This window comes from Lissotriton helveticus, chromosome 6 (assembly GCF_964261635.1).
Source record: "Lissotriton helveticus chromosome 6, aLisHel1.1, whole genome shotgun sequence".
NCBI lineage: Eukaryota > Metazoa > Chordata > Amphibia > Caudata > Salamandridae > Lissotriton > Lissotriton helveticus.
In genome coordinates, this window is record NC_136067.1 from 133,104,610 (window position 1) to 133,129,850 (window position 25,241).

Here is a 25,241-nt window from a genome sequence, read left to right on the forward strand (position 1 = left end):
CAGCCTAACCAACACATTAAAAAAAACATTAAAGAAAAGCCTTTAGTCCAAGATTCTCACCTTTAGAAGCGTGGCTCAGTGGTTAGAGGCGGCAGACCCGGAAGCTGAGAGGAAGCTGAGATCAGCCGTGGACCAGGGTTCGATTCCCCGCCTCGGCGGGTCTCGGGCTCAAAATTCCACGGGCTCAACAATTCTTACTCCGGTGCCTACTCGACTCACGGGGTCACACTCTGCGACTCTGGGCAATAGCTTGCTTAATCTCCACTACGGCCCCTCGCGGCGGGATGCCTGGCTTTCACCTTGTGGATACCCTCCCTGGGTATCTCACAGGGGAATACCAGGACGCGTTCCCTAAGCAAGCGCCTTGATACCTTCGGGTGATACGTGCGCTATATAAGTTGCAATACAATACATTTACATTTACATTTAGAATTCCATAGACTCTTACCTGGAGGCAGTGTCATTGTCAGGATATCTTTGAGGTCTTAGTTGTGCTTTATAAATATTATTTCAATTCATTTTAATATTTAGCATCACTGAAACAAACGTTGAAAGCCAAACTTTTCAAAGAGGATTTTGACTTTAAATTAAGCTCTGTGGGATGATCCCCACTTCTTGTAAAGACCAAGAACCCACATAGCTACTGGCCTTCAGGGTGCCCCAACCTCAGGGCATTTGGTAGCTTACTTCAGCAGTCAGTGATGTTTTTATGGGGCCCCCAGGTTCTCTGTAGGACATTGGGTTACTCATTTAGGTTGTGAAACCCTACTCAACCAGGAAACATAATTTATGTCAGGTTCAGGACACAAGCAAACCCCACATTAACCTGTGATTTACCCTTTGGTAGCCTGGCTGAAACACATGCAGACTCATCATAGAGGCAGTGTGCATGGTATTTATGCAACACTTCAAACAGCAATAAGTGAATACACAACACAAGAAAAAGCGCACGTACATTTAATACATTATTGGACACCAAATGACAAATATCTAATCAGTAGAACCAGAGATATGCAATTTTAAAGATTTCTGTGAAAATAGTGCCTAGAAGCACAACGAGTCAACTATGGTCATGCCGAACCGGGACAAAGTCTGAAGTTCAGGCTGACCGCAGTGGAGCACGGGCAGGGTACATGGGCCAATTTAGGCCACCAGAACATAATACCTGAAATCCTGGTTTGCAGACTTTTGTGAGGTCATGCACCAAGTATGCATCAAGCAGCCCTGTTTCTGAGAAACTTGCTGGGCTCCGATGTTTAGTCCTGCGTCGTTGTCAAGGCTGCTGTCATGGAGGAGCTCGTGATGTGGAATCCTGCGTCGGGGATGCATAGGGTCTCAGTCGTTCTGAGGAAGCTGCGATGCAAGGTTGCGAGGTTCCGCTTTTGGGATGCGTCATGCACAACTTTTCTGATGCGGTTGCAAGGAGATGCATTGCACTGCATCAGTGCTGCTCACAAGACCACAGCTGGTCTGTTAGAGCATCTTCAGGCTCACTTTCAAGGGTCCAGGGTTGGGATGCCACCATTTGAGGAGTGCAACTCACAGCAGAGAGATACCAGGTGATGAGTTCAGGGCCATTGGAGCCTTTTCTGTCTCTGGGGCTCTGATCAGGAGGCCAGCCAATTAGCCCTTGGAGTCACTCTGGCGGTTCTGGGTTCAAGATGCAGGCCCAGTCCTTCTTACTCAGGCAGCAGCCCAGCAGGAAATAGGGCTACAGAGTAGCAGGGCAGCAGAGTAGCAGTTCTTCTTGCAGCAGAGCAGCACAACATTCCTTCTGAGTTTTCTTCAAGTCTAGAAGTGTAAAGAAGAGTTGGGTCAGAGGGTGCTAGCTTTGAAATAGGAGAGTAAGTAAGTAATTTAATTTATTTAGTTACTTACAACTATATCAATTTTTAAATAAAATCAGAAAAAATATCAAACTATTACAAGCTCCTTTCTTAAAATGACACATGATAAAACATTTAATCTAACATTAAATCAATGTGCACAATGGTTCAGTAACTACTCATATTACTGACCCGTAAAGTGCATAGTACAGGCTGGGGCTCCCTTGTTAAACACTGGCCATTAATTTGCCCATCCTGTGCCCCTGGGCACTTGCCAAAAAATGTTCAGCTTTGAAAATTGCAATGTGACATCCAGGGAAACCATGATATATGACTGTTAAAACTAAATGTAAAGACAACATTGCTTAAATCACACCCTTCTGTGCATTTGAAGTTCCATACAGACAGAACAGTCTTGTTCAGAACTTTGCAAACATTTCTCAGGAATTTCAAAAATATCATGGTTAACTGAACATGAAACCCACTTAAAGATGTTTCTATCGCAATTTGACATTGCCTAATTCCTAAATGACGGAATACTGGAATTAACCACAAATGCCTCAAATCCTTCAGCTTGTTACAGGTACAGACTACATGCAGCAACGCACAGCATGCAGTTTAAGGCCTCTGTCATTTTCAATCGACCGTATTTGTAGGCTTCTAGAGGTATAATCCTGCATCGTATCCTGATTGGATCTTTTTTCATTTCGAAGCTCATATGACTAGATACATGTGCGGTCCTCCTGTTCGACGATACTTAAATTTGCATGGGCCTTTGCTTAAAGATCCTGTTGATCATCATCAGCAGAATTTAGTTGTGCATGTTTAGTGAGTATTTTAGCACATAGTTTCAGTGGAAAGTTCAGGTCAATAATATTTCGGGCGCCCATGACATTGATTGGATTTGTCCCATGTTAATGTTTTTGAGCTTGTAAAGCGCACTGCTACGCGTCCATAGGTCTCCTGGCGCTGTATAACTCTGGGGAACCCGTCCTGGCTTTCCCTGTGGGACGGTCCCTTGCTGGAAGTCCCCAAGGTGGAGCCAGGCATCCCCGGAATTGGTGGGGCCGTGGTGGAGATTAGGCAAGCTAATGCCCAAAGTTGCCGAGTAGAACCCCTGATTAGAGTGAGCACCGAAGCGAGAATTATCGAGTCCGCTGACCAAGGTCCACAACCTTGCCGCGTCGGGAATTGAACCCTGGTCCCAGGCCGACTTCTGCTCTCGGACCTGCAGCCTCTAACCAGTGAGCCACACTACTCTACTATGCTCCCATATGCTCTCCATGAGAGCTTACTATCCTGTATACTTGACCAGATTATCTCCCTCAACAAGCCGGGTGGGCAGCCTTATGTCTAATATAATCGTTTGAGAATCCTATTTTCTCCATGGCCACTTGCTTGCCTAGTTTACATTCTAGGCCAATTTGCGATGACAGTGTGGCGTCTGGGAACTGGGATAGTCTCCTATACCAACGCCCCTGTGCCTTGCCCAGCCAGAAACCGAAAATGTCTTAAAAAAGGAAGGAGCCGTATGACAGTATTGGCATGAATTTGGCATGAATGACTTCACAAAATGCAGTCTGGACAGGTCTTCTCATTTGATTTAACACCTTTTGAATGCTTATGATCATTACAACCGTCATTCCTTTCATCACCTCAATTTTGCACATTCGGCAAGCTATACTGATTGAAATAGATGCCAAGATATTTCAAACTGGGTACCTGGTCAATATTTGTCTGCTGAAAAGTAAATTTGGTTTTCTTGATCTTCTTCATCCCAAACACGTTTGTTTTCGAGGCATTGATGGAGATCTTGTTTTTTGCAGTAGCGAGGCAAGGCCTACAACGATCATTGCCGACAAACAGCAGTGTGGTCAAATAAAATTGTGTTGTTGGCATATTGTAGAGATTGAAAAGAACACCCGCAAATTTAGGTGGAAATGTGTTCACTCCTGTTACGGTACCATTTAAGTCTGCCAATTAAAGATTAAATGATACGGGAGCCAATATGCATTCCTCTTTCAGCCGTTGGATTGTCCAGATCTTCTGCGACCTTACTTTTTCGGCAGAGACCTTGGGGCAGATTTATAAGCCCCTTTCGCGTCACTTTTCCCATGTTAAAAGTGACGCAAAAGTGGCGCACGGGGCTTGTATATCTGCCCCCTTGTCTCTTAACATACAGGCGCATGATGGCATTCAATCAACAATGTGGCCGGAATTCCCCACTTCTGGAGCTTCTGCCACAGCCTTGCTCCATCTACTCAATCCAAGGCACTGGTGTAGTCGATGAAAGCTGCATAAGGGGTCAGTGCTTATTTTATATTTGATGCTTCAGTCAGAGAAGAAAGAGTTACCAGGTTGTCTTTCATGCTTCAGCCATGTATAAAACCTGACTGTATGGTCGGTATTAATGCATTGACTGATGCCCATTCTTCTAGCTCTAATTTAAGTGCTTTAGCAAAGGATTTCCTGTCCACGTTGAGCAGGGCTATTAGCCGGAAAATGGCTGATTGACTTGTCGGGCCTTTTTAATGTATTTGGGATAATATGAATTCCCTTCAGCTATAAGGAACCTCATTTGTTATGATGCATTGTTTGAACAGCGGGCATAGAAATTGTGCAATTTTGAATATTGTAGCTGGTGTACTGTTAGGCCCCGGTGCTCCCGCCGAGTGGAGGGAGGTGATGACTGATCGTACTTTGTCAATATTGTTTTTGTTGGCCTCTCTTCCTGCATGGGTGGCCACAGGGGGCACCATACCAAGGGGCATAGTCTCATCGGATGAAGTTTCTGTGTTGCAGAATACAGGCTTGTAACATATTTAACCCAGTTTGCTGCTGATTTGGAAGGCTGTACTCCCAAAACGTTCCCTTTTGATCTCTACTGCACCTGAAGTAGGAGAAGGTTCTGGAGGTTTGCACCTTCAGACGTGCTTGGAATTTCCTGCCTCCTTGCCCCGGCCCCAGCTTGCCTGGGGGCACAAAAGACTAATCTAAACCCTTTGGGAGTTTGCTCAGGCAAAGGCTTTGTGATAAGCAAGTGTAGCAGGTGACACTACCCCCCTTCATCAAGTCATGGATGCCCCATCGTCCCAACAGCTATTCCCCCTTTATGCCACTGTCTGGGAGCAATACACAAAAACCAATTAAGAGATACTTGCAGTTTAATACTGCATACTTTACCTGGTAAAATAACCCTTTTTGACAGAACTAAATCTTTCTCTTATGTATGAATGAATGAATGAATGAAGAGATTTACACAGCGTGTGGTTACGCCGAGAGGTGTCTCAGCGCTAGAGGAGCAGATAAAACCTCAGGTACACACTACTAATGCACACCTTACTGTCCCACTGATAAAAGCCAGAATTTCTGTTTCCTACAGAAGGACGTCTTGAGGGCAATCAGACACATATCACATGGGAATTTGTTTCAGGCTTTGGCAGCCAGGAAGAAGAAGCCTTTACCTCCCTGTGGTCACATTTGAAGTGAGGAATCGATGGAAGGGAGGCAGATGAAGAGTGCAGCATTCTGGGAGGATTATACTGAAAAAGTATCTTCGCAAGATAATCCAAACTGGCCAGATACACTGCCCTATGAAGCACTGGCTTTAAAAGAGAGCAGTTTCCTGATAGGCAGCCAGTGGAGTACCTTCAAAGCTGATGAGATGGATGAACCACTAGGAAGACACAGAAGGAGCCTGGCGGCCACATTTTGGCCCATCTGTAGTTGGCTCACCAATGCCTCCACAGCTCCTAAATAGAGGATATTGGTCTGATCAAGATGTGAAGTGATAAACCCATAAATCACCACTCTCCTTGCTTGCTAAAGGAGGAATTCTTTCAGAGTACGGAGCACAGAGAAGCATTGGCCCACCTCTGCCAAGATCTGCGGGCACATAGAAAGAACAGTGTCCAAATTCATCCCTAAGTTTTGAACCACTGCAGCTTGAGGGGGTGGGACCGGCAGTATGGGAGGGCCAAAGAACTTCCCACCAGTTAGACCGATGGATGAGATCCAAATGGGATCATTTCCATCTTCTCCGAGTTGCATTTAAGTTGGCTACCCAGCATTCAGTCAAAGACAGCGTGCATGCAATCCATAAAGGAGGAGATGCATGGAAGTTATCAAACGCAAAAAATAACTCCTAGGTACGTCTCACTGGTATATTTAAAGGAAACAAACACAAAGAGATGATGGACAGAGCGCTGAAACTTTTCTGACAATCATCCCCAGTCACAGATCTGGGTGGAATTCATCATAGTTCTTTAGCTCACTTCCCCACCCCAGTTCAGACCCAGTTTTATGCAAATCAGCCTTGACCCTGTGCATCATGGGAACAGTCCAGCCAGAACTGCCAAGCCAGGTATTCCCTGGACTAGAATGAAGCATCCTGGGACCAGTTTGGGGGTAACACTCGTCAGTTGCCAGGCTAGCTTAAATCCAATGGCAAGTCAGCAAGGGACCCACGTCAGGGCATACCCTGCCAAATTAGGACAAACAAAGCAAATACAAGGAGATGGTGGACAGAGCACAGAAACTTATCAGAGACTCACCAGTCCCAAGATGCTACACTGATACTACTATATCTAAAACTACAATCTAATTGTTACGAATTTAAAACACAACCCATCCTTATCACACAAAAAAATAAAATAAGACCAATATTGCACAAATAAAGTCTTAGGCCCTTATTTAGATCTTGGTGGATCGAGTCCCCCCGTCACTTTTTTAGCATTCTGCCCGCCCACTGGCTTGGTGATCAGCCCTTCCTATTGAGATATTAGTGGGTCCATTGACTAAAGAACACAGCGGACCCACTGTCACCACCTGGAAATCTCAACCACGTTGACGGCGTGATAGGCAAAAGTGGATGTCGGAGGGAGCAATGCCAGTTTCCCCGACGGGCCAATCTCGATGTGCCTTCCAAAAGACGTGACTGTGGCAGTAAAACCTCCTCACCTGAGTTGGCAGAATGGAAGGGATATAAGGCGACACTCACCATTTCTCACTTTGACATTTCCTGATCCACCGTGGATCCGATCTTGCAAGTGCTGCTGCTTGATGACGAACAAAATCAACTCCGTCGTGGACACAATTGATGGTAAGCTCCACTTTTACCTGTTACCTATTGACTTGTTTGTTAACATTTGCAGAGGACTCATGCATTTATAAATCTCTCTTACAAGCAATAGCATATCAATGGGCAATGCATATGTCTATAATGCTGATGGTTAAGCAATTTGAGAAACACACTTGTATGATCACATTGTGTCTATAAATGTGTTGCAAGCTGCCTTAAAAAATGGACAAATGCACAATAAAAGATATTCAAAGAGAAATCAAAAAGTCAACATGCAGGTGTGTTTACAGAAATTTCTAAAATTCCGACATTAAAAACATATGCAACACACATCATAGGAATATGTGCAAAGAAACATGATGTAGAAATTGCACTAGATAAGGTGTAACCTTTATCTTAAAAATTAACAGTAAAATCAATGTTAGTCACAAATTATAAGTATTCAACATATACATTTATGTAACATTTCCCCTTGTCTAGTGCAAGTCTTGTACTGTATCTAATTTCAATGGTCACAAAATTGTTCATACTGATCAGTGGTTAAGGTGAAATAAACACACCTGTAGTAACACAATCAAAGAAATGTTGTAGCATCAATTAGTCTGTGCACGTGTCTATTTCTATGATGTATGCGTGCATGTAAATTCAAATGCAAATACAATAAGATGCTGGACGGAGCACTGAAACTTTTCAGACACTCACCCCCAGTCACTGTTAGACCTGGGTTGAATCCATCATCGTTCTTTTGCTCAATTCGCCACCCCAGTTCAGACCCAGTTATACGCAAATCAGTCTTGACCCTATTCCTCATGGGAACAGTCAAGCCCGAACTGTCAAACCAGGTCTTCCCTGGACCGGAAACAAGCATCCTGGGACCGGTTTTAGGGTAACACTCCTCATCAGCCAACCTAGCTTGAATCCAGTGGCAAAGTCAGCAAAGGACCCATTTCTGGACATACCCTGCCAACTTAGGGCAAACAAAGCAATCACAATATGATGATGGATAGAGCACTGCAACTTTTCAGACACTTACCCCTAGAGATCTGGGTTGAATCCATCATCATTTTTTTGCTCACTTCGCCACCTCAGTTCAGACCCAGCCATATGCAAATCAATCTTGACCCTGTTCCTCATGGGAACAGTCCAGTCCGAACTGACAAGCCAGGTCTTCCCTGGACCAGAAACAAGCATCCTGGGACCCATTTCAGGATAACACCCCTCATCAGCCAGGCTAGCTTGAATACAGTGTCAAAGTGAGCAGGGGTCCCACATATGGGCATACCATGCCAACGTAGGGCGAGCAAAGCAAACACAATAGGATGATCGACGAAGCGCTGAAAATTCAAATGATCATCAGATACTATGTTAACCAGTATATGCACTTCACAAAGTAGACATTTAAATAAACAGTTGTATTACCAGCCATCATGGTAAAGAAAAATAAGTACTTCACATTTTACTCAGAAAGACTACTGGGAGTCAAACAATTGATAAGGAAAATTAATGACAGGGCTAATTGGGTGAAATCAAAAGTGCTGATTAATTCCACAAAATAAGATAAGGTTCTCAAAATAATATTAAAGCCAAATGGCAACAGAAAAAGTCCGTAAACCGAATGGTGTGCAAGTGTCCACCAAACCTGAGCTGCACAGCCTGCTGTAATGCTCATTTAAAATTGAACCAAATAGTCCGTAGTAATCGATTGTCGCTTCTCTTTTATCATAGTACTGGAATGAGGTTTGGGATGAATAAGAGAGTGGATTGGAGAGAGTCAAAGTTTTTTTTTTCTTTTTTACAGTAGGAGTAAAGTAATATATATATAGATACATGAGTACGTATTACCTACTGGTGGTTGCCAGTAGGTAGTTATAGTTAGGACCAAGTTTCCATTGGAAAAGTATTTTTTGATTTGCTTATAACTTTAGCGTCGTTTGACGAATCTTTACGAAATTTTCCCAAAATATTCTTTTCCCAAATCAGCTCCTATCTTGAAAGTTTGGGGATGATTCATCAAGGGGGGGCTGAGAAAAAAGGGGGGTCCCCAAACGTGTTTTCTCATGCAATTTCCATTGGAACATTTAGACAAGGCTACAGGCCAAACTGCTGAACGGATTTACACCAAATTTGGCAGGGAGAAAGGTCTTGGTCCAGAAAGCATGTTTCTGTTTAAATGGTGTAAACCCATTCAGTAGTGTTTGAGAAATATCAAAATATACAGATATCGATATTTGAGAATTATGACATCTGATTGGCTGAGCCGTTATGAGCACAAGCTTGCGGCTCATTGGCTGTAAACGGCTGAAACTAGGAAGTGTTGGCAGTCATTTTGTGACTCAGTTGAAAGGAGTAGGGAGAAAAAAAGAGAAAAATTGTATAAGAGGGTATGGTAGGAACACTGTGGACTTAGTTTCAGCAGTCTATACGGTGCAGAGGCAGGGAGTTTGAATGTTGCATAGGCCGTGGAAATAACATCTGCAGAACAACGGTGTGCGGTATTGCGGCAAGGTTGAGTTGTCTCTGGAAATCCCATCGGGAAAACAATGCGCCATATTGCGGCAAGCAGTGTGTAGGGTGCACACACAGGTAGTGTGAATGTTGCTTAGGCAGTGGAAATCATGTCTGCAAAACAACGATGCACAGTATTGCTGCAATATTCAGTAGGCTTGTAGAAATCATATCAGGAAAACAACAATGCGCGTATTACGGCCTTCCTTTTATATAATGCTCAGTATTGTTTACTTATAATGTTGTGTTCACTTTTATAACGGATAGTGTCACTTTGTTAGAGGAAATTTAATATTATGTGGGAGGGTGTGTTCTGTCTCTGTGTGCAGAACAAAATTAACATTTAATTGGCTGAGGTGTTCCATTAACGAGCTTAATGTTCGTTGGCTGCGAACCATTGAAATTAGAAGTGTTGCTAGCCATTCCCTCCCTCTCAGCGGGGTAGCAAGGACATCTGACTGGCTCCCATGTTCCAAGCAGGACCTTCCAGAGCTTCATGTTCATTGGCTGCGAACCATTAAAAGTAGAAGTGTTGCTAGCCATTCCCTTCCCCTCCGCAGAGTAGCAGTGACATTTGATTGGCTGACGTGTTCCAAGCAGGACCTTCCCAAGCTTAATGTTCATTGGCTTTAAACCATTGCAAGTAGAAGTGTTGTCAGGATTCCCTCCCCCTCTGCGGAGTATCAGGGACATCTGATTGGGTAACGTGTTCCTAGCAGGCCCTTTGTAAGCTTAATGATCATTGGCTGTGAGGCATTAAAAGTTGGAGTGTTGGCAGCCATTCCCTCCCCCTCTGCTGAACACCATGGACAGTTTATTGGTACAAGTTTGCTCCTTATTGGCTGGGAACAGTTCACTGTTGTCAGCCATTTTGTGACGCACTTCAAAGGAGTACAGAAAAAAAAGTAGTGAAGGGTAGAAACATTATTAACTCTATACAGTGGTCACAAGGTGGTGGACTGGGACTGTAAAGGTAAACATAGTTTTTTTTATATATTTTAAGGGCCATATATATAATTTGCGTGGGGCCTACAAATCAGGGCAGGAAAATAACATAGTGTGTTGCTGTCTTCTTTTTATTAAGTCCACAGGTGGGACACTTCCCAGGAGCACTATTTACTTAGAATGCGGTGTTTACTTTTATGACGGGGAGGTGTGGTAGCGCTGCAAATATTTCAGCCTAGGTTTGAAACAGTTTTTATAAGGCCCTCACAAATATACTTTTAGGAAACTGACGCTGTACATATCAGAGATGTGACAAATAAAAACACAATTCATAAAATATCCCTCAAGCGTGGCCAAACCCTGCCTTTTTTTTGTCGCCTATAGTTTGTAAAAGTGTTGCCCCATATTCATCTATTAATTGCCGTAATTGTAAATAGAAGACATAAAAGAAATATTGTTCGGAATGGAAGAAAACAATATGTGCTAATATTTCTCTTCACTATGGTTTTAAATTTAAAAAATGCCAGTATTTTTAAAGCATACAGCAACCTCCAGAGAGGTGTCCCGGCGCTCAGGGGCGTCGGCAAGATTAAGCAAGGTATTGCCACACAGTGGTGGGCTAATGTGCCGCCACAGCCGGGAATTGATCCGTGAACGCTGTTGTTCGAAGTCAGGTATCATAACTACTGCATCACACTTTTTCCACACTTAGGGCCTCATTAGGATGGCGGGCGGACTTTGCCCGCCCGCCATCCTCGTGGTAAATGGAACCACCTGCCATAAGGGCGGGGGTCCCGTGGGGGGTATTAGGATGTGCCCGCCACAGTGGTGGGCACATCCTGTATTTTTAGTATTGTGGCGGGCGGTGCTCTCTGCACCGCCCGCCACAATACTAAAAATGCTTTGCAGCATTTACATAAACAAAGCAGCAGGCACCGCGCAGTGCCCGCCGCTTTGTTTGTGTAAATGTGGGGGGTACCACAAGTACCCCCCGTGTGCATGTCCCCACTCTGCTTCACTCTGGGGGCCCTCAGGGGGCCCCCGGAGTGAACACCGCCTGCCTTTCCGTGGCGGCATTGCCGCCGCGGAAAAGCATGAAACACAGCCCATGTTAATATGGCTGCCGGTGTCTTATAGACACCGCCACCATAATAATCATTCTCCGCCCCGGCTGCAAGGCGACCGGGGCGGAAAACAGGCAGGCGGTGTTTTCTCCCGCTGCGGTCTGAGGCAATCCGCCAGACATCCTAATGACCCTCTTAGATGGTAATTAGTGCTAATTAAATTTTAAACATAGTTAAATTATAACTTATAACAGACTACTGATACAGTTAGTTTTTCACTACAAAAAGTATGCACTGTTTTAAAAAAATTTATTAAAACAATATAGGTTTCAGGGACATTGTAGTTAGAAATTAGTATTTATAAAACCTTTGAAGTTCACTGAAAAAACCATAGGTTTTAAAAAAGTTATAGTTAGAAATTATCATTTAATAAAACCTTAGAAATTCACTGAAAAAAAACATAGGTTTTAAAAACATTATAGTTAGAAATTAGCATTTAAAAAACCTTAGAAATTCACTAAAAAAACATAGGTTTTAAGAACATTATAGTTAGAAATTAGCATTTAAAAAACCTTAGAAATTCTCTGAAAGAACCACAGGTTTCAGGCATGTTTAGTTAGTTGGAGTTTTCACTTGTACAAAACCAGAAAAATGTGGCCATTATAGTTAGTTCAGCTAACTATAACTTGCGCCCCTGCAGTGCACTGATGATGACGTCACATATTACATCATTCATGACATGGTCAGTGACATCACTGATGACATCTCAAATGACATCACTGATGACATCACTGATGACATTGTTCACATGAAAATCTGATGCACCTCCTCACACTCTAATATAACCTTTGATACACCCACTGTAAAGTACAGACTACCATTTTCAAAACCATCGACACATCAATACCAGTTACTACATACGCACTCACTTATTCCTAAGGTCTACACACACATCCACTCATTCACCCATACAATCACTCATACATGCAGTCACTCATCAATACAATACTATCATATATATACTCATACACCTACACAGACACTAACACACCACCACTCATCCAGAGTTACTCACACACCTAATCAGTCCTGTAAAGAATCAATCACACTTCCATGTACTGACGTATACAGTTATACACACACCACATCACTTATTCAAACAGTTACTAACACATACTTACTCGATTCGATTCAATTAACTTTATTTCGATTCATACATAGAATCACTAATACAAGTACACACACATCCATACAACCACTCTCACAATCACTGACTCTCATGTATAGTCATTTATATACTCCAACTCTCACATACACTGCCTTTCATATATGCAGTTACTCACACATGTACCACTGAGACATCCATTCACTCACCAACATACCCATACACACACTCACCCACCATACAGCTGTTTCCATATGCACTCTTGAACCCATTTACCCAGTGAATCAATCACTCACACATCGATTCACAGTCACATACCTTCCACCCACACACACATACACTCAGTCTCCCATACAAATACTCAGGCAACTAATTAATAACCCATATAGACACTCATGTAGCTACTGACCAACCCATGCAGCAGCTTACACACCAACAAAAAGAAAAAAGCCATTCACACAGTTTAGTTATTAACCCATGCATTCACTAAGACACATTTAATCATTCACTTATACAGTCAGTCATGCACCTATTAAATCCTCCATCCAGACACTTACATACGCACTCATTCTTTAATGCGCCTTGGCATATATATAAAACATATTAAAACTTTAAACAAACACACAGTCACTGGATGATGTCAACAGTGATGTGATCAGTGATGTCATTTGAGATGTTATCAGTGATGTCACTGACCATGTCATGAATGATGTGATATGTGACGTCATCAGCAGTGCATTGCAGGGGCGCGAGTTATATTAGCTGAACTAACTATAACTGCCACATTTTTGTGGTTTTGTATGAGTGAAATGTCCAACTAACTATAACGTGCCTGAAACCTGTGGTTTTTACAGTGAATTATTATATATATTTATATCATGAAATACACATCTAGATACATAAATATAATCAAGTTAAATGTTTATATAAACAGAGGTTTGCTGTACATTTGTGTTTGAGTATTGTGGTTATGAAGGAAATAGACAACTCTTGATAGTAATCTGTGGATTGGGGGTAATGAATTCCATAGTGTGGCTGCTTGAACGGAGAAAGATGTGCCACCTGTGTTTTTTTTGTTGTATGGTGGGATTTTGAGGTGAGGTGCCAATCTGGGGTGGAGGATCCTTTGTTGAATGTATTTGGTGATTTTGTTCCTGATGAAAAGCAGCCCTGTTAATGTACTGCTTTGTGGGTGATATAAAGCAGCTTGAATATGGATCTTTTGGCAACTGGTAACCAATGAAGGGCCCTCAAGGCAGGAGAGATGTGGGCTTGTTGCTTTACATGTAAGAGGGTGGGAAAATGAGTAGGCTGTTTGGCAGGAAGCTGGTTTGGGGTTTGAGAAATTGAGGTAGTGGCAGTGTCTGATGTGTATGTGTCTGTTGTGGGCGCAGGTGCCTGTGGGTCTGATGTATGTCGTTCAAGTTTGGGTGTGTCTTTCATAATAGATGTCTGTTGTTTGCTTGAGTATGGAAGTTTGAGTTTTTTGGGTGTGTATTCTAAGGTGTGTTTGTGTGGAAGGGTATGCTGTTGAGGTGCTGGGTGTGCTTGTGGTGCATGAGGATGCGGTGGTGCTTGTGTGTGTGATGGTGGGTATGGTCTCTGTGGGTGTGCTGGTGGTGGTTATGGTGAATGTTTGTAAGGTGGTGGGTGCAGCCTCTCTGGGTGTTCTGTGGTGGTGCATGTGGGTGTGGTGTCTGTATGTTTAGATGTGTGCCTGTGTTTTGTGTGGTGTTTGCGTTTCTGTGTGGGTATGCTGCTTGTGTCTGTTTGAGTGGGTGCGTGAAAAGTTGTGAGTGTGCTTGGGACAGGTCTGGAAAAAGGGAATTCGGATGCGGAAGGAGCAGGAGGTGGGACACAGGGTTGGGATGGTTGTGGGGCTGCAGTCAGTTAGGAGGCTAGACCTTGAAAAGACCTTTGCAGGCCGTACATAGCACTATGAATGCCTAACAGGTAGGCTAACATTTGTTGTAATTGGTACCCAAGCCCCTGGAAGGCATTCAGGGTTCCAGTCTGGCCTACGGAGATTTTCCAGATGAGGTCAATAGCCTCTTCACTCAGCCCAGTCATGGGGACAGTGGCAGGGGGTGAGGTGCCTGGAGTAAAGGAGATGCTGCAGCTGTTAGAGGGGCAGGGTTAGGTTAACTGGGGTACAAGAGGGATGGGAGTGATGGTACTCTAGATGGTGGATAATAATACAGTTGGTAGACTTCCTGTTGGGTCCGCCACCATTAGGAGTGCTCACTGGTGGAGGCCTCCAAACAGGATGTCATGGAGTGGCATCCTCCTTTGCACTTCCCTCACCCTTCATGCCTCTGGGTCTCTGGGTGTCAGTGGTGTCAGCACAGGAACAACAGGGACAGCTGCTTATCTGCCTCCACCTGCCTCTGAGGATGCTGACATTACATATACAATAGTTTTATTGAATCTTTGTAAACAGAACTGATCATGAACTTTGATCACAAGGCAGTTTCCAAGTTTTCATATATCACCTGCTTCAAGTCTCACAAACTTTGATTCTACATTAGCATACGCACATGCATGTATGCAACATTTTCAGAAACCGTTTGGACACAATTTTGTCAATCCCCATGATAGCTCCTATATCATGTATAATCTTGTCTCTTATCCATTGTTGTATCTCTCTAGGAACTGGTTAACTCTTCTGAATGATTGGCTTTTGTTGATCAAAATAATGAACTTATATCACCAAAATAGATTTCAACCGAAAATACCTTTGTAAAATGTTTTCACAAGGCCCAAAAGATATGCGTTATTTTCATTCTCAAAAAGTTTAGTATGAATAAATGTGTGTAGACAAATACTACAAGGTTGTACCAATATTTGTATAAACTACAAATCCTTTGATTGGGCCTTTCACAATGGTAACATTACTTCAAGTAACAAAAGTATTTGTCAAATGATAAAAATATTAAATGAATTGTGTACAGAAGTGGCTAATCAATGTATTACACAGTATGTAGATACCCATGCTGGTGAAGACATTAAGAAAAATATATTTGTGAGGATTGACAAATGACTTCGACAGCATAAGTGTACACATGGGCCTTGATACATATCAAATCCACTTCAGTACAGATCAAGAACATTTTCACATTTGGAGCCAGATGTAGGTGGCCAAATACCGATCGCTAACGCTGAAATTCAAAGAATTTCAGCGTTTGCGATCGGTATTTGGCTGAGAGCAATGTAGGTGAGTTTAAAACTACTAGCAAAATAAGGAATCTCAAAATTTGCGATTCCTTATTTTGTTGTTGCATTTAAGGAATCCCAAATTGCGATTCCTTAAATGCAATGTAGGTAGCACAATAGAATGTGTACTTTAGGACTAAGGAATCTCTAATTACCACCAACTTCAAGTTGGTGGTAATTAGTGATTTCCTGTAATAAAGCAGGTTTTTGCTTTTTTTAAAGTGCCATGTGGCACACATTCATGCCCTTAGGGCATGTATGTGCGCCACATGTGCACACATGCACATTTCAGGGGTGCAGCAGGTTGTCCTTTTGACTCCCGCTATTTGCGATTCTTTATTACCGAATCGCAAATAGTGAATATCCTCCCATTCATTCCTATGGGCCTCCTAGCCCATAGGAATGAATGGGTAGGTATTCCTTATTAAAGAATCTCAATTTGCGATTCGTTATTAAGGAATTTTAAGGAATCGCTAATATTTTAGCTATTCCTACCTACATTCAATTTAGCGAGTCCTTAATAGCGATTCGGTAAAAATCGCTATTAAGGACTCGCTAAATTGAATTTACCTACATCTGGCCCTTGGTTCCTAAATATCTCTTGTAATTTGACATTTGTACTCCATTGTGAAATTGGTTCACACAATATGCTGGCTTTCACTGCAGGAAATAATTGGTACAACATCACTGTAATTATTACATACACTGATTCATATATACATGTATACTTCAAAAATTCTAATGTAAATCACAATATGCAACATATTACACCTTGATGCCTTTCTACATTTGCCTAATGAGAAATGAGTTGGGTCTGATTCTGAGTTTTCCTGATAGGATACTCCTACATATATGTGATAGAACATTCCATATTCCAAAATCCCTTTAAGGTACCCACTTTTCCCCATCATTGATTTATCATCTGGACATGAAAAAGTACATTGAGAAATTGTTTTGGATATGTGTAACTCTGTCACCAATATGTACACAATCCTGTCTGTCGTTTAACAACAGTATGCCATTCACAATTAATTGTCCAAAAACAGACTGGCTTACACACACATATGTGAAGGAGTAAAACCTCATGTAAATCTGTCACTTTTCATATGTATGAAGCAGTATATCTGATGATAAACACAATTTGGATAGGTTTTTATTCCAAACCGTAACCATTCATTCTGATGTCACTAGTCATTTTGGATCAAATGCTCACTCCTGTTTCTGTAGAATCCAAAATTACCATTTGTCATTTGGTACATCCACTGTATTATAAGTGCCTATTATGCTATATGTCACATGTAATACTGGTCTACCATTACATCTTCCACAATAGTGAAGGAGCATCACACCTACCACAATAAAGGCTATAGGCCTGTTTGGTACAACTGTCCATCATGACATCAAATAACCTGATGTATATGTGGCTTATAGGCAGCCATGAGTCTGCTTAGAACGGTCATTTGGTTGTTAACAGTAATCAGGTGGGATCTTTTACAGCAAATTAATAGACAAAGCACATTATCATACACATTGTGCAAAACTTACACCTTCGAGAACTCTTCTTTGGCATTAGACATGGTTTACCCTTATTGTTGATTGGAAGAATACTGTCTATAATCAAAAATTAGTCAAGTATAATGTGAATCTCTGATAAGAACGTACCCCCTATTGCTGCTGTTGGACCCTAAACTGCCCATAAAACTCTGGCTAGGCCACTGAAAGAATGCAGGCCATTGTGGGGGTCAGGGTGCTGTTGTATGCGATTTAGAATACGAGTGAATTTTCCTGATTCATGCCCTTATATAGGTACAATTCACATTGCCCTAATATAGGCATATAAATCATTCCCTTATTTAGACATAGCCCATGCAGACCAAATACAGGCATGGCTACTTCCACCGTACCAAAACGTCACAACAATTTCTTGGAAAATCGGCTTAAGCAGTCAGGGACCTTCCCTTGCTTGAATATTGATTTGTCCAAGAACGCATGTACTTTACAAAGAACTACTATTCCCTTGGGGTTCTTCCCTGACATTATTATGCACGACTTTACGTCAAACTAGACACCTTCAAGGTATAAATATGCCTTCAGTTCCTCTAGCAAGACACAAAGGTTCGGAGCAATTCGACTATCTACTTGCCCGACGCAGCTCGCTACAGCAAGTGCCGAAGGAAGCTGACTCTTCATCTGACGCACTGATCAAGAGGCTGCATTTCTCTTGGCGAGAATCCAGCTCCAGTGTTTCCAAGCTCCCCTAGCGGGGTGTTGGGAAATCGAGTCCCGAGACTGAGATACCAGACAGCCTTTATTCTAAACTAAAGGTATGGGGATGATTAGAACCTAGAGAAACCTTGGCTAAATTCTTGGCAAAGAAAAACTAAACCTATGCTACACCACACGTACTCCTTTCCGCGTACTAGACTTAGGTTAGGTACATTGGGGTAGGCATATTTTAGAAACACTAGTTGAGTACTTTTAGCCATTGTTATTTATGTATATTTATATATGGTTTAGAAACCATACAATGCTCTTACAGTATTATTTTAAAATATTGTTCTCGCTGTACGCATTATACTTTGCAGTCTGCATTATGATTGTAGCAGTTCACTCTACTTGCATGAGAAAGAAGACTACTCAATAAAACCTTTTATTGAAAACGCCCGTCTCTCTATTTCTCTGCACCTCTGTAGAAACTAAGCATGCATGAGTGACTAGGTGAAATACTTATCTATTGTTTCCGCAACTCAGATACATTTCTTATTCTTGGGAAACAAAGTTGTCATGTATATGCGGTTGTCAGAAACTAATCCCTTCTTGTGAATTCGAGAAAGTTTCTAGTGACCTCTGACTAGCTGGTATTCACTATTAAGTTTAATATATTTGATAGAGACCTAGTTGATCTCAGTCCTACGTATAATCTATAGGATATATTATTCCAATGCGCAGAGCCTATTGGGAATATAGGAACTACATTACATGGCGCCCAACGTTTGGTAAGGCACTCATATAAAGCTAGATACTAAATTAACTCAGTCGTGCTTTTCTCAGAGACCCTTTTTTCCCGTAAAATACTCCAATAGACGTCTGGAGTGGGTAAAAGGATAAAATATCCGCCATAACTGAGAAGGACGAAAATCCTATGTATTAGTTTTTGTTTTGTTCAACGTTGAAGGATACAGTGTTCCAAAATATTGTGCACCTTATCTTTGTTTCCTTGAAACTTGATCTACAACTTTAATTAAACAATGTTGGTTAAGGGCGACAACAATGCAAACGGTGGAGCTGCAGCAGCTGCAGACCTACCAGGCTTAGACATTACAGGTTTCCAACAAGATGACCCGGATGCTATAATCATCCCAGAAAATTTAAGGAAAACCATCACTATACAACTTATAACAAATGAACTAACATCAAGAGGTGGTAGGGTAATTTTTGTTATTGAGACACACGAATATCTGCAGAGAGAGGTATTCTATTCATGGATTATCTTCCCTGATGCAAATTCAGTAACACATGTGTTTCACTTCTACAAAGTAGAGGAACATCCAACGGAATACATTCCTTTCGAGGATATTGAAATTCCACTAACTTACCAAGAGCATGCACTCTGGTTTAAAGGTGCCCTACAACATCAAAATCACATTACCAAGCTCGGCCCACTAGGTAGACCAGGAGCAACATGGCCGGTACTAGCCAGCTACATACCATATCCTGACATTGAAGAAATGACAGGTGCGGAACTATTAGTTCAACTAAAACAACTAATCAAAATACATAGACAATTGGTTCAATATGTCATGCGGACTCCAACAGTCCAACCTCCTATATGGATTCCACAACACACCTCTTACCAGGGGAACACAAATAAAATCACACCACAGACTATACAATCAGTCATTGGTAAATTATCCGCAAAAAATGGAGCAAATTTCATTCTGGATAGCTCAAAAAATTACTCAAATGGAGGCAGTATTTCCTGATACTACCCCTCATGAGAAAAACAGGATTTTTACAATCTGTTTACCAATGGGGATCGCACCACACCTGGAGGACTGCAGCACTTGGGGTACAGTCTTTGCTGCAATCTACACAAAAACACATGGTGTTCCGTCTATGGCGGTAATACCAGATGTCTTGAAACAGATTCAAAAGGGATACGGGGCAGAGCCTGCTTTAAATTTAGGTATGAAATTACTGAAAGATTTCAAACAGGTCTCAACAATAATATTAGCTAATATTAAAGGTGAAGCAGCATACGTGGTGATCTGCCAAAGTTAAGAGAATTTGATGTAAATGAGCAACCTCAAGAACTAGCCAGAATAATCTAAAAATCCTATGAAGAACTAGGTAGAGACAGTTTGGCTGGTAAACCAGTAAACCCCCAGCTGACAAAGTCCTGAAAAGTTCTTTAATAAAAACACTCTCACTGTTCCTAAAAAGAAGTGGGAGAACACTAAACAAACTTCTAAAGAGAAGCGTTCTCAATCCCGAGGTAGGTCTCCTCAAAAGGAGCCCTCTGAAAGGAGGTATAACCTCAGGAATAGGGATAATTTGAGAAAACCTGATAGATATCAGGATACTGATACACGTTCCTCTCGTACCTTTCAGACTTCATCACAGAAATCGGAAAGAAGAGGACGATCAGAACATAAGAAAGAACGCGTGAAGTCCAAAGACGATCAACACGTTCCAAGAAATAAGAAAACTCAATTCACAAAAAAGAAGGTAGCAGGCCTAAAAATCAGACATGCCGAGTATCTTGAGGATACAACTCAAGAACGGGGAGTGGGCTCATACAATGTTGGACAGCGCAGCAGAAGTAACCGTAGCTCACAAGATCTTGAAGGATCATCTGGAGACAGTGGACTTGAATGAGTACATCCAAGTTGAAACTGCTGATACCAGGGTCAGTGTCTCACACAAGTTATATGAAGTAACACTCCGGATGGAGGGGGACATAACTAGAAAAATAGGAGCACTCTTTTGGGAGAAGCTCTCTAAGGGTTATGACATTGTTCTAGCTGAACAAGACTGGCCACCTGAATTTGTCAGGGAGTGCCCACATGGCAAAGACATCATTATGCCAGCCTTTTCCAACCATATTCCAATTCATAAAAAATACACATATGCCAGGAAATGGGCAGTCGCCCAGGCACCTGCATTATATAAAAATCATGTGGGATGGGATGAGGATTCTCCCCAACATAAAATCCAGTTAAAAACTCAACCAACTGCACAAAGGCAGTATCCTGTTAAGCAAGAAGTTAAAAAACAAGTCAGGGAGATCTTAGATCAACTTGAATACCAAGGGGTAATTGAAAAATGCACCTCATCAATGAACAATCCTTTGTTTCCTGTATCCAAACCAGACAATACAAATTGTCTAGTTTTGAATTACAGACATTTAAACTCCTGTTGCAAAACCTTTGCAGTACAAAATGCACACAGTGCAGCACTAATAAATAACATTGTGCATAAAAAATATAAAACTACAGTAGATATTTCTAACGGTTTCTTCTGTCAAAATATTGCACCGGAAAGCAGGTATTTGACCGCTTTCTCAAGTATGTGGACACATCGTCAATTCTGTTGTCTCCCCCAGGAATTCAAGAATAGTCCAGGTTTATTTTCAGCCAGAGTAACAGAGTTGCTACAAATGTATGATGATGAAGTATTATCATATGTCGATGACATCTATCTAACAGACGATGACTTGGATAGGCACTTGAACAGGGTGAACAGCATAATATTGGGCTTCGCCACTGAGGGGTACAAATCCAATTTCGAAAAATCACGAATTGCCCATCTCAACATCCTGTCTCTAGGATATGAATTATCAAGTGCAGGCAAAAGCGTGGCAGCAAACTTTCTGGAGAAATGTGCGCTGCTCCAACCTCCAAAAAGGCTGAAAAACTTACAGTCAATTCTAGGTTTCCGAAATTTCGGAAGAACTTGCATTCCAAATTACGTAGAAAGGGTTAAACCTCTCTACGAATGAATCAAACCAGATTTCAAACAAATTAATTGGACTAAAAAACACACAGAAATTTTACGTTCAGTGCAAACATACATTTTAGCAACCACACATTTACAAACACGCGTAAACATACGCAACTTAGGAATCCGAATCATTCCAGGAAGATGCGGATTCACGTATTTAACCTTTAATGAAGGGGAAAAAGTACCAATTGCTTATAAATCACACTTGTACACACAAGCAGAAATTAAATTCACTTCTACAGAAAAAATTCTGACAGCGGTTCAAACTGCAGTAGGAAAAGAGAGAGCCCTCGCACAGGGAAAACGCATACTGGTCGTTACTCCTGTACCTGCTTTAGAAGCAGCTACAAAAGCGAGCATTCCAAATGCAAAGGCTTTACATCCAAGATGGATACAATGGGTTAATTCTCTTGCTGCATCAGACGTTGAATACGTTTTTGACCCGTATTTGAAAACACAAGAGTTTCTACAATACTAACAAGAATGTCCTCTGCCAGCTGAGCTTCTGCCGCTTGAACAGTATGAGTGTATAATTTATACTGACGGATCAGCACAACCCGCAATTGGGGGTAAACCAGCTTATAGTGCTGCGTGTGCGATCGTTAAGGTCACTGGCGCGATGGTAAATTCCACCCTATGGTCACAAAAACACAATCTCTCGGAGATTGTACAGCTCAGTGAGCTGAACTACAGGCATTCAAGATGGCGCTCGAAAATACAGATTCGAATTCCCCACACTCATAGTGTGCGATTCCTATTATTGGGTTCAATCTTATAATGAATACTTGCAGAACTGGATTGAAAACGGTTTCAAAGATGCAAAAGGTGGCACAATCAAGCATCTCGGCCCGCCTGACCCCAAAATGGCGGGCGATATCACATCCCTTCACACAGGAAGAGTGCAGGAGGCTTCCCTGTAGTCCCTTGAGGGTACGTGGAACTGAATTACAGCTACCTGGTGTGTTGTAGACAGTTGGGAATGAAGACTCAGGATCAGTGATACACAGGAGCACATACCCACTGCCTGACCTTAAGATGGCTGCCGTGTGACATTATTACCTCCAGGGGTCTTCCATTACAGGCAATACTACTAGATGCTTATTGTTAATCCTCATCCCTTTTCAGCCATATAGCCTTGGGCAGACTCTGACAGGAGGGCGCTTAACCCAGGGGGATAGGTGCGGAGCACACTAAACGCAATCTGATGCCTCAGGTAGCTCCCACTGTATCCGGGGGCACCCTGGGTGTGACGAGAGCCGAATCTCACGGGTGGGAGATGTCCATGAGAAAGCAGCAGAAGCCCCAGCAGGTCATCTCTGACTGCGAGACTCCACCGGCTCTGAGTATGGCACTACAGATGCCACCTATCAAGTTCAGGCAAGAGTCGCGCCGTGACCAGCGCCCATGATGAAACTTTTTAACGATGCCCCCCTAGGCAGAATCTAGAAACCTCTGTATGAACTGCGGTGCCCGAGCAACCTTTGGCCGATGACCGGTGGAGCTGCCCTATGCAGCTAAGAGGAGTTTGGCTTGGGTTCACCCCTCGGCCGTCACCTACCCAGCCGGACGTCGGATACTGTTTTTCCTCATCCCCCCGTTGTATTTCTTACCCCCTCCACCCTATGTTTATGCTATGCTTTTGTAACTCATGTAACTATTCTCCAGCACCTATTTGGCCGTCACCTACACAGCTGGTCTTCTGATATTCTTTTCCTCATCTCCCCGTATGTGTCTCCTTCCCTCCCCCTCCTCCTCCCTCTTTAGATCCTTTGATTCAAACTGATGTAGCTATATAACCCATAACTCGCTGATTCAACTGATGTAAATTACAAAACTGTTTGAACCTACCACGGAGCCTGAGCAACCGTGGCGGATGCCCAGTGGAGCTGTCCTGTGCAGCTATAGAGGAGTCTAGCCCCTTGGCTGTCACCTACCCAGCCGGTCATCTGACATTGTTTTTCCTCGTCTCCCCGTTATATGTCTCCTTCTCTCCCCCTTCAATGGAACAATGATGACGCCCCCTGGGTGGATACCAAATCTGTTTGTACCTACCGCGGAGACCGAGCAACCATGGCCGAAACACGGTGGAGCTGTCATATGCAGCTATAGAGGAGTCTGGCCCCTTGGCCGTCGCCTACCCAGCCGGTCATCTGATATTGTTTTCCTCTTCTTCCCATTCGTGACTCCTTCACTCCCCCTCCCTCTGTGATTCTTTGATTCAAACGGTTGTAACTATGTAACCTGTGACTCGCTGATTCATCTGATATAACTATGTATCCTGTAACTTGCTGATCCTCATGTAAAGCGCTCTGATACCTCCGGGTCTAGCCAGCGATATATAAAACTTTGCAAATAAAAATAAAGCAAATAAGTTGCTTTGGGAACAAGTAGTTCAGTTACGAAAAGAACTACAAAAAGCTCACGTGATCCATACACTGAGTCATCAACGTGAAGGCGTTCACGTTGCAGGGAATTCATTGGATGATGAAGTCGTGAAGGCAGTTGTGCAAAGGGCTTCCGTAGCTGCAATCACTCGTTCAAAAACGAAAATAGACAGCAAAATAATGCAAGCCGTCAATGCTTCAAGCAAAGATAGTGGTAAAACATTACCAAAAGGCTTTCCGCTCAAATACTCGTATATTACTGATGCAAATAATGTTCAGTTTGCTCAAATCCCTGGAGTGTGGGATAGAGTAATTCCAAACATGGAACATAGATTAGGACTAATCTTGGCAGCACATGAAGGGCTCGCTTCTGCACACGCAGGTGTTTCTGCTACAGTATCATTATTAAAGCAGCAATACTGGTGGCCGCGCATGAGGAAACAGACCAGAAACTATGTTTTGGAATGTGAAATCTGCCAAAAGATGAAAGTCTCTACAGTGAAACGCCCAGCGCAGACGCCCCTGTTAATTTCAGATATACCATTAGCTTTCGTTTACCTGGATCACTGCGGTCCCTTACAAAGGGATGGTAACTATAAATATATCATGGTCGCAGTGGATTCATGCTCGAGATTTTTTTGGATGTGACCCCAGCACTCGGCTGACGCCCAAACTGTTATAAAAGATTTGCGAGTCTTTATTGGCACATACGAAGTCGGCATGCTACATTCTGACCAGGGTCCTGCGTTTAGCTCAAAGGCTTACAAGGAGGCCATGGCCAATCTGGGTGTTGCATTGCGGTATTCTAGTCCATTCCATCCTGAGGGAAATTCGGTTGTGGAGAGAAAAAACCGGGACATAAAACAATCTATAACTGCTAGGGTACTACGCTCGGGTGACGGATGAGTCAAACATTTAATAAGTGTCCAACGTAGTCTTAACAACCGGCCAAGAAGTTCTCTAGGGGGAATCACTACATATGAAATCACTTTTGGAACTAGAATGATTGTCCAGGACCTTGATCGTCACACTTCAGTGGTAGAACAAAAACCTTTT

The 25,241-nt window shown here is 42.5% G+C and overlaps 1 long non-coding RNA gene across 1 annotated transcript in view; it reads right to left on the bottom strand.

The window, feature by feature from the left end:
• Window positions 1-953: 953 nt before the first annotated feature.
• Window positions 954-25,241, bottom strand: part of LOC144761246 (uncharacterized) — a 221,622-nt gene continuing 197,334 nt past the window's right edge. Inside the window, exon 4 of the long non-coding RNA XR_013595643.1 lies at window positions 954-1,791. This is a non-coding gene — a long non-coding RNA (uncharacterized LOC144761246). The remainder of the gene's footprint in view (window positions 1,792-25,241) is intronic.